Here is a 9807-nt window from a genome sequence, read left to right on the forward strand (position 1 = left end):
AGTATCATCACGGTGTCCTTACATCAGATCCATAATACAACTTAGTCTTACATCACACAGCGGAAAATAAAAAGATAATAAAACTCTCGTGGGCTTCATCACAGGGAAGGTCAACTGGTTGACCACAAGCCTAAAAATCCTCCGGGAATTCCTCATACCCGTTGTCATCTGTTACCCATCCGGGATTTTTATTCAAATAAAGAAAATAAACAAGCGTAAGTACATCCCGTACTTAACAAGTTAACATGGGGTTATGAAGCTCAAAAAGGGTTGACTCTGGTTTACTACAGTTAGCATTTTTAGTAAGTAAGCTTTTATTCTCAGATATTATCAAATTATGCTTAAGCTCCCATTTAATCCCATAAGAACATATATTAGGGTCAAGTGTACCATATATCATCATAGAACAACTTAAATGATCAACCACAAGTATCCAGTTATTCTGTGAGTTTTCCGGGCCACTCGTGACCGTGAGCACGGCTGTTATAACAGTTTGTTACCCTCTGCAGAGGTGGTGCACATTCACCGCGAGTCGTGATTCCCATATGCCCGGGTTAATTACTCCCATGTCACTGCCAAGGTGAGCGGGCAGGGTACACTATGAAGCCATTTCATAGGTTTCTCTAACAAGTTAGGGCCGCTAGGTTTCCTTGGCAGGCAGATGTAGGAAACCCCCTTTTCTATGGCACATATCCATCGCGGCTATACTCATAGGAACAGAGGTAGCCCTATATCCAACGTGGCAAGCCCCATTTGCGCCAAAAAGGTAACCTCTAACTAGCTAGAAAAGGTCCTATTACTGAGCTAAAGTCAGAGTCATGTGACTCTCCCGGTTGCACTGTTAGTCCTAGCTTTTGCCGACAGATAAGTCCTTATGGAGGGCCGGGAGCAACATGATCAAAAGTCATTTGCACCTTCGCCCTATGGAACAGTTGTTATAACTCATGTTATACTTTTAGTTCCATAGAATCATTCATCATCGTAAAGATCATGTTCAGTTAGAGCACTAGCAATCTACCCATATGCAATTACCCTATAGGAGACAAGGAATAGGATAAACAATCACTAGGATGTCCTTACGGGTATCAAATTAGACACATGCAAATGAGTAATTGATTAAAGTGAAATAGGACATCAAGGTAGGCCCATGCTATACTTGCCTTGGTTCACAAACTCTTGCTGGTCCTGCTGGTCGTCGAAGAATTCTTGGTCTCCAACGTTCTCCTCACCGTCTGAACGCGACCAACACGGCAACATACAACATTCCAAAAGCATTCATGCAAAGCAAACATTCCTATCATTAGAACAATACACCAACAGTATAGAAAACAAGATAAAATGTTTGTGAAAATAATCTACGTCTCGCTACGATCACGTCAACGCGAAGTTCACGAAAAACGGGCTAAAATGCGAAAGTTATGATTTAAACGAGATTTCCTATAGCAATATATTTAATTAAATCTAACCAGGAAATTAAAATGTTCCAAACTTGACTAACAATGATTCTAACATGTAGATTATGAAATTACAAAGCTAACGCGATTTGAACGGATCAATTTGGAGCTAAAACAACAATTTTATAAGCAAAACAGTTCAAATGGCATTTCTGTAAATACTAAAAACGTATTTTAGACTAAAGCAGTGAACTTTATGTTTTCAAAATGAGAATGCGTAATCGGGGAAATGCGCTTTGGACTGTGGGTTAGGACTTAGAAAATTACAGGGTCTCTTTAGCAAATTGTCCCCCGAAGAGGTATCGGCCAATCAGAGCCGTCGGATTAGAAAGGAACGGCCAGAAACGAATCTGGGGGAGAGAGAAGGAGGATGGTCGGCCGGAACAGTGGCAGCCGCGGCGGCTCTCCATTGCCGGTGGCGTGGAGCACTCCGGCGAGCACGGTTAGGGGGCTAAGGTTCACGATTTGAAGAACTGAGAGCACCGGGGTAAGCGGGGGGAGTAGGGGGTCTCGGCCAAGCCAATGAAGTGGCCAGAGGGGAAGGCCGAGGCGGCGGTCGCCATGGCTGGTGTCCAAGGGCCAACGACGCTCATGGCAACGACGCTAGAAACCACCTAACACCAAAGAAAAATGCCGAGGAGAAAAAGGAGAGCAAGGGGAGCCTCACAGCGGGGAAATCAGGGTCGAAGTCGGCTCGGGGAAGATGGCCGACATGAACGGCGAACGGCGATCAGCGGAGCTCCTCCGTGCAGCGGTTACTGGGGCTTCCGAGGCGAGAGCGAGGCGAAAATGGAGCGGGGAACAGCAGAGGGACACGCGGGGGAGGCTCGGCTTCGCTTAAAAAGAGGCCGGGCGTGGGGGAAGGCGCTCCCACGACGCACGACGTGGGCGGCGGTTGCCGCTGTGTCTGGCGCGGACGGTTCCGAGTCTCATGGGAGGAAGGGGGAGGAGCTGACAGGCGGGGAAGGAGACTGTGATCATCTCTGACAACGAGGAGATGGCTACCCCGACGCCTGCACCTGCTCCTACTCCAGTTGTCGCGCTGGTCTATCCTATCGTAGCTACACCTGAGGAGTCGACGGCTACTTCCTCTACACCTGCACCATCCCCAGCTATCCCCGTGGTGGATGAGGAGATTGGCTGGAAGTGCAAGTACTACTTCAAGCCAGCTCCAGAGACGGCCTACTACCACACCCTCCTCACTCACGTGCTGGACGACTACTACCTCGACTTTCACGCCTCCATCAGCTACCACTGTGCCGAGTACCAGCATCCATTGGAGGCTACCTTCTGGAAGGTAGAGCTGGTGGTCACCGCCTGGAACGAAATCAAGAATGGACATGAGGTGGAGACTGTCCACTGTGCCCCTGCCAGGAGAGCCCATGCCTTGGATGGCATGGAGGATGCAGCACAGAACACCTACATCCACTACCATGGTCGTCGATTTGAGGCCATGAGAGAGGATCGCTTCAGGTTCCTTCCTCGCAATGATCACGAGGGTGTTTGGTAGGTCTTGGCTCTACTAGAGAGTGACCCGACTCTGGAAGCAACGGTGCAGCATGTCCACGCTATGCAGGGGGTGGATGAGGAAGTCAAAGGAGAACTGTGTACATCTCAGAGGGCTTAGAGACGCCTCCAGAAGCAAGTGGATGAACTTCGAGCACAACTTGGGCAGCCTCCGATCTATAAGAAGAAGCATCGGTCCTTCACCGTGATTGACACCGCTCCATAGGTGTTAGGTGCCTTGATCTAGATTACCACGTCGTTAGTTCGTGTTTCTTATTTAGTCTTGTTTGGTCTTATGAACTTGGATGATTAGATGTTTAATTTGTGAACTTGGTTGATTTGGTATTTGTTTGATTTCTGGAAGTTTGTGGTCATTTCCATAACTTCCTTAGATTGGAACCTTAAGTTTAGAATGAAATCTTAATGCAGATGTTTCGCTTTATCTTATCTCTGCTGTGCTGATTTCTGGAGCAGCCTATGTTCTTTATCTGGTATCTCGAAATCTGAGCTGTTAAAAATTCTAAAATTTTTGTGGAGACAACTAGACTTCTGTATCTTTCAAATGTCTCTAGAATCACGTCAATATCTATTCAGGTTTGTGAGATCTAGCTGACACAATTTGATGTTCCTGCGCTGTCTGGAACCCAGAACAGATTCAGTTTAGCTCTACTTTTGACCATGTGTGTATCAGAATCTGTAAAAGTGATCTAAATAAAAGTTGTAGCTGATCTCCTAAGATTTCTAACAAATCTTGGTGCATCTCTGTTGGATCTCTGAAACTCGAGTTATAACAGTTTTACTGAACTGCTGAATTTGAATCTTGTCCAGAAAATTCTCAGCATTGTTTCTTATCTTTTGTAAGCTCTCTATAATTCGGAAAATCTCTAAATTTTGCACATTTGTTAGAAAACAGATGGCCGCAAGAGGAGGAAGAGGCAGAGGCCGTGGTCGTGGACGTGATGCTCTCATAAATCCACCACCACCGCCACCTGTGACCATGGAACAAATATTGGGAATGCAAGCGCAGCTGATGCAAGCTATGATGCAGCGCTTGGACAATGAACCTGCAAGAGGACCACCGCCTATTTAGGTCAGAGATAAGCGTGGAGAGTTTATGAAAGGTCGTCCACCGGTGTTCACCCATGCCTCAGATCCTATGGAGGCAGATGATTGGTTGCGTGCTGTGGAGAAACAACTGAACATAGCACAATGCAACGACCTTGAGAAGGTGTTGTACGCTTCTGGGCAACTCCAAGGAGCTGCTCAGGATTGGTGGGAATCATTCCAGTTTAGACGTCCCAACAATGCTCCTGCTATCACCTAGCAGGAGTTTAAGGATAATTTCCGGTCATACCATATTCCCGATGGACTAGTGGAACTGAAGCAAGAAGAATTTAGGTCCCTCAAGCAAGGATCCATGACGGTGGCGGAGTATCGGGACAAGTTCGCACAACTATCACGCTATGCTCCAAATGATGTAGCGGATGACAAGGATAAGCAATGCCATTTCCTCAAGGGACTCTATGATGAACTGTAGCTCCAGCTGATGTCTAATATTTACCCTAACTTCCAGTCTTTGGTGAATCGCGCTATCATGATTGACGATAAGCGCAAGGAGATGGAAGCTAAGAAGAGGAGGCTACAAGGGCAAGCTTCTGGAAGCAACACTCGCCCATGTGCTTATCCCCAGCAAGGTTTCCAGGAAAGGAATCAAGGACCAACTCACCAGGGAAACCGTGGTCAGTATCCTCAGCGGAACCAGTTCCAGCAACGCCCCCACTACCAGCAACAGTTTGGAAATCAGCGACCCCCGCAACAGACCAGCAATCCTGCAACATGCCAGGGAGTGCCCAACAGTGCTCCTATGAAGAGTGGTGCACCCAACAATCCCAACGCCTGCTATCGCTGTGGAGAAGTAGGTCACTATGCTCATCAGTGTCCTAAGAAGCAGAACCAACAAGCACCTCAGAACCAGACCGGCAATCAGAAGTTCAACGCCCGACCACCTCACACTATGAAGGTGAACTATGTGTCATCTGATGCAGCTCAGGAGACGCCTGAGGTCATGTTGGGTACGTTCAGCGTCAACTCTATCTCTGCTATCGTACTTTTTGATTCTGGTGCTTCGCATTCTTTTATCTCCCAAGCTTTTGCTAGAATGCATAGCATACCTTTGTGTGCCATGATAAACCCCATACTAGTAAATTCCCCGGGAGGTAGTATGCCAGCTTCTTATTGGAGCCCCTCAACTAGCATTTCCTTAAGGGGGTAGACTTCAAAGTGAAGCCTATTGTGTTGAGAATAGCGGGAATTGATCTTATTCTGGGAATGGATTGGATGAAACAACACCGGACAGTGATTCAGTGTCTGGAGAAATCTATGGTTGTGACATCACTCAATGGAGATAGAATCTGTGTAGAAGTGGTAGTGCAAGCTTAGCCTACAGCCACAGTAAACCAGAGTCAACCATTTTTGAGCTTCATAACCCCATGTTAACTTGTTAAGTACGGGATGTACTTACGCTTGTTTATTTTCTTTATTTGGATAAAAATCCCGGATGGGTAACAGATGACAACGGGTATGAGGAATTCCCGAAGGATTTTTAGGCTTGTGGTCAACCAGTTGACCTTCCCTGTGATGAAGCCCACGAGAGTTTTATTATCTTTTTATTTTCCGCTGTGTGATGTAAGACTAAGTTGTATTATGGATCTGATGTAAGGACACCGTGATGATACTTTATGTAATTTGTCAGCTTGTGTGTGTGATGGATCCCTGGGCACACATGAGTTTTGTGCATTCAATTTTATCCTTAAAATTGGGTGTGACAGTGGGAGAGGGGACGACGGCTGCAGCGACTCCAGCGAGTACGGCGACACCCACCGCCCAGCGCACAGCGGGGATGGCGGCGAGGACGGCGGCCGCGACGGGTGAGGACGGCGGCCGCGACGGCGTGGACGGTGGCCCCTACGAGCTCGCGTGCGGCGGTGGAGTGAAGAGGCCGCGAGACGAGATGCACGCGGCTGCTGATGAGACGCGGGCGGCTGCTAGGGTGGGTTTGGTTGGAGATAGGGTTTTGGTTGATACACTGACCTGTGGGCCGCTCTAATTTCACTACGCGTGAGTGAGCTGGGCTGGGCGCGCCAAAATGAAAATGGGCTATACCGACCAATCATTTGACTCTATGATGTGTTTTTAGCGACCGATTATTTAAGGCAAACGGCTAAATATATGTAGCGACTGATGTACCGTCGGTACGAGTAAAAATAGCGACCGATGATCTGTTACAAATTTATAGCGATCGATTGTTGGACGTTAATATTACGTTTTAATGACCGTTGTCCGACGCTACAGATTGGTTGTGGTATAATGGCGGGTGTGTCATCCTGGTCCTTATACTCTGTTTAGGTCTCATATTCATCTAGACGACAACATCCCGATCCCAGCGGCAGATAGAGCTGACATGTGGGCCTAGACCCATTTGAATGAATATGAGACCCAAACAGAGTTTAAGAACCAAAATGACATACTTTCTAAGTTTAGCGACCGGGATGACATACCCTCACAAGTTCAAGGGCCGGCCGTGAACTTTACTCATTAACAAATATATGAACTTTTTAGTAGATAAAATCAGTTGAATCCATAAGGATATTTTTGTTCACATTTATAAAGTAACATACAGGAAGTTAAATTTACTAATTAGCTTTGATGTATACTGCATACACAGGAACAAAGAGTGTAATTGATGCTTGTAAGATCTGCAAGGTGAAAAGGCTTATACACACGAGTTCTAGCTCTGTTGTATTTGATGGATTTCGTGGACTTTCAACGTAAATGAATCATTACCATACCCAGACAAGGTTGCATCTCAATTCAAACTAATAGCTCAAAAGGTATGTACACACACATAAACACAGACATAGACACAGACAAAGATTTATATATTAATTTTATATATTGACAACTCAGTACTTTACCCTGTTCGCTTGGCTTATAAGCTGTATTTTTTCAGCCAACGAACAGTATTTTTCTCTCACAATAAATCAGCCAACAGTACTTTCAATCATGGCTTATCAGCCAAGCGAACAAGGCAATATACCTTGAGTGCATTTCTTTTCATCTAACACTCAGCCACTGGCGATAGGATAAGAAATAACCCATTGAGGGAGAGATTTTTTGGCATGCTTGCCTATACTATTTTTCTTTGAATATGTTGACTAATATTATAAAAATATGTTTATAGTGCAAATTAATGCACTTTTCTAATATAGATTTTATTTGCAATTTCCTGAGCCATATGCGCAAACAAAAGCAGAAGCAGAGAAGTTAGTCATCAATGCTAATGACATCAATGACCTTCTAACTTGTTGCATTCGTCCTGGTAGCATTTTTGGCTCGGGTGTGATGATACCAACTCTAGATCAGAACGGAAAAACACATGTAAGAAATTGTATGACATACTTAATATTAAATATTAATTGAAACATATTTCAAAGGAACAAATCGGTTTAAGTATAATATAATGATGGCTATAGTAGCCCCATTTGGCACATCTCCAGACTCTGAGCTCCAGCTCAAATCTGGAGTCTATATGCTAAAATCAAGAACCTGGAAACTATGATTTTTTTTTACAATAGAAAGGATATAGCTCAACTAAACAGTTTAGGTCTTGTTTGGATTCATTATATGATAATAGTTAGCTAGCTAATAACTCATTATCTGATTTGGTCTAGCTTGTGGGATAGTTATTATCTAAAGATCCGGCTAACAATTAGCTAGTCTATTATCTATACATGTTTGGATCCAAAAGAGATAATTATTAGTAGATAACTACAACCTACATGGATCCAAATAAGGCCTTAGGCGTACCCACAACTCTAAATCCATATATTTATAGAGCTGGCAAAGATTTTTTTCATCTAGAGCTCTATCAGACAGGCCAATATTCCGATTAGATCCATCATTGCAAGAGTGTAGGAGAACTATTCTTGTACATGCTCAAATAAATATTATGTGGTACAAATAAAATGGTACAGCAGCAATATTTTACACAACGTGGTACAAGTAAAGTGGTACAGCGGCAATATTTTACACAACATAACAATACCTTTATTGCAAGATTTATCTATTAAAGTTTAGGTTATTGGTCCATATGAATGTACTTTGGAACAGACTTTATTATCGCGTCCAGCTTGGTTCAGCCTGGATTGTGAACTACATATAGGGCTTAGCATGGCAGACAAAATACCATACCAAATCAACCCCAAAAAGCTACAACAGGCACTATTAACCCTTTGTAACTCAATTGGAGCTAATGAAACTACTCATTGAAAAGTCTACACTCTGTTTGATTATGCAGTTCTAATTAGTTCTATGTTGTTGCAGTTTATTATTGGTGATGGGAAGAATTGTGATGATTTCGTGCACGTTGAAAATGTGGTACATGGTCACATATGTGCTGATACAACTCTTTCTACTATAGAGGGTGCAAAAACTAGTGGTGGAAAAGTATGTTTTTAATTTGAGAGGAAATTCAAATTTCTAATATATATATATATATATATATATATATATATATATATATATATATATATATATATATATATATATATATATATATATATATATATATGAATGTTTTAGGCCTACTTCTTTATAACTAATATGGAGCCATTCATTTTTTGGGACTTTCTACATATGGTTCAGGAAGAACTAGGACATAAAAGGTGCTCTGTCAAATTTTTTATGTGCTTTAATTTATGATGAATAGTTTATTTGTTTTATTGATTAAATAGTTTCATAATTCAAAGCAAATGATACACCATTTTGCTAATATGGCCATGTTCGCTTCTCTTATAATCCGTACTTTTTAGCTTGTTTTTTCAGCCAGAACAGTGTTTTTCTCTCACAACAAATCAGCCGAAACGATGTTTCGGCTTGTTTTTTCAGCGAAGCGAACAGGGCCTATGTTGCAAGTTTATTGTAGACTATTCACGATAAGGATACCTTTGCCTCTCATCAAGCTAGTAAGCTATTTGGTCGAGTGGGCATACATGGTTCTACACTGTTATGGAATATGCCAGCCTCGAATGGTAACATCAGCAAGGATTAAGTATGTGACACTTAACAGAACATTTAGTTGTAACAAAGCTGTTGAAGAACTTGGCTACAAACCTACTGTGACACTCATGGTTAAACTTATTAAACCCTTTTTGGTGTCTCTTCACAATTCCTTTTTTGTTATTATAACCTTTTATATGCTTACACACTTTTCTAAATTATGATCCAGGATGGTCTAAAGATAGCGGTTAACTTATATATCCAGTCCAGAAATATGAAATTATCTTGAAGAGATAAATGATATGATTTTTTACATTAATTTCTCCTTTGTTGTCTATCACGTTATCCTCCTTGTTTGAAGTAAAAGTTGACCATATTAGAGTCATAGTATGTAATACTATTCTCAATAAAACTACGCAACATGCAACTAATCGATGTGCTTATTGCTTGTAAGATCAAAGGTCCAAATTAAAACAATTGTCCATATTCAATTATGACTTCTAAATTGGATGAATTGGATAAGGCAGAATCACCTCCTTTGAATCATAGTGACTTAGATTTAAAACATGTAATGAATGATAGACTCACAACCCTTTTAAGGGAAGAGGAAATAAAATGGTACCAGCGAGCTAAAGTAAAGAACTTATTAGAAGGGGATGCCAATACGAAATACTTCCACTTGGTAGCTAATGGCAAGCACAGGAAAACACGAATTTTCTAGTTAGATCAGGAAGAGGGGGTAATTCATGATGAAGAAGAGCTAAAAAGGTATATCACAAAATATTATAAG

General features: G+C 42.6%; 1 pseudogene; it reads left to right on the forward strand.

The window, feature by feature from the left end:
* Positions 1-9306, forward strand: part of LOC136464165 (3beta-hydroxysteroid-dehydrogenase/decarboxylase-like) — a 125543-nt pseudogene extending 116237 nt beyond the window's left edge.
* Positions 9307-9807: the final 501 nt, after the last annotated feature.

This window comes from Miscanthus floridulus, chromosome 1 (genome assembly GCF_019320115.1).
Source record: "Miscanthus floridulus cultivar M001 chromosome 1, ASM1932011v1, whole genome shotgun sequence".
NCBI lineage: Eukaryota > Viridiplantae > Streptophyta > Magnoliopsida > Poales > Poaceae > Miscanthus > Miscanthus floridulus.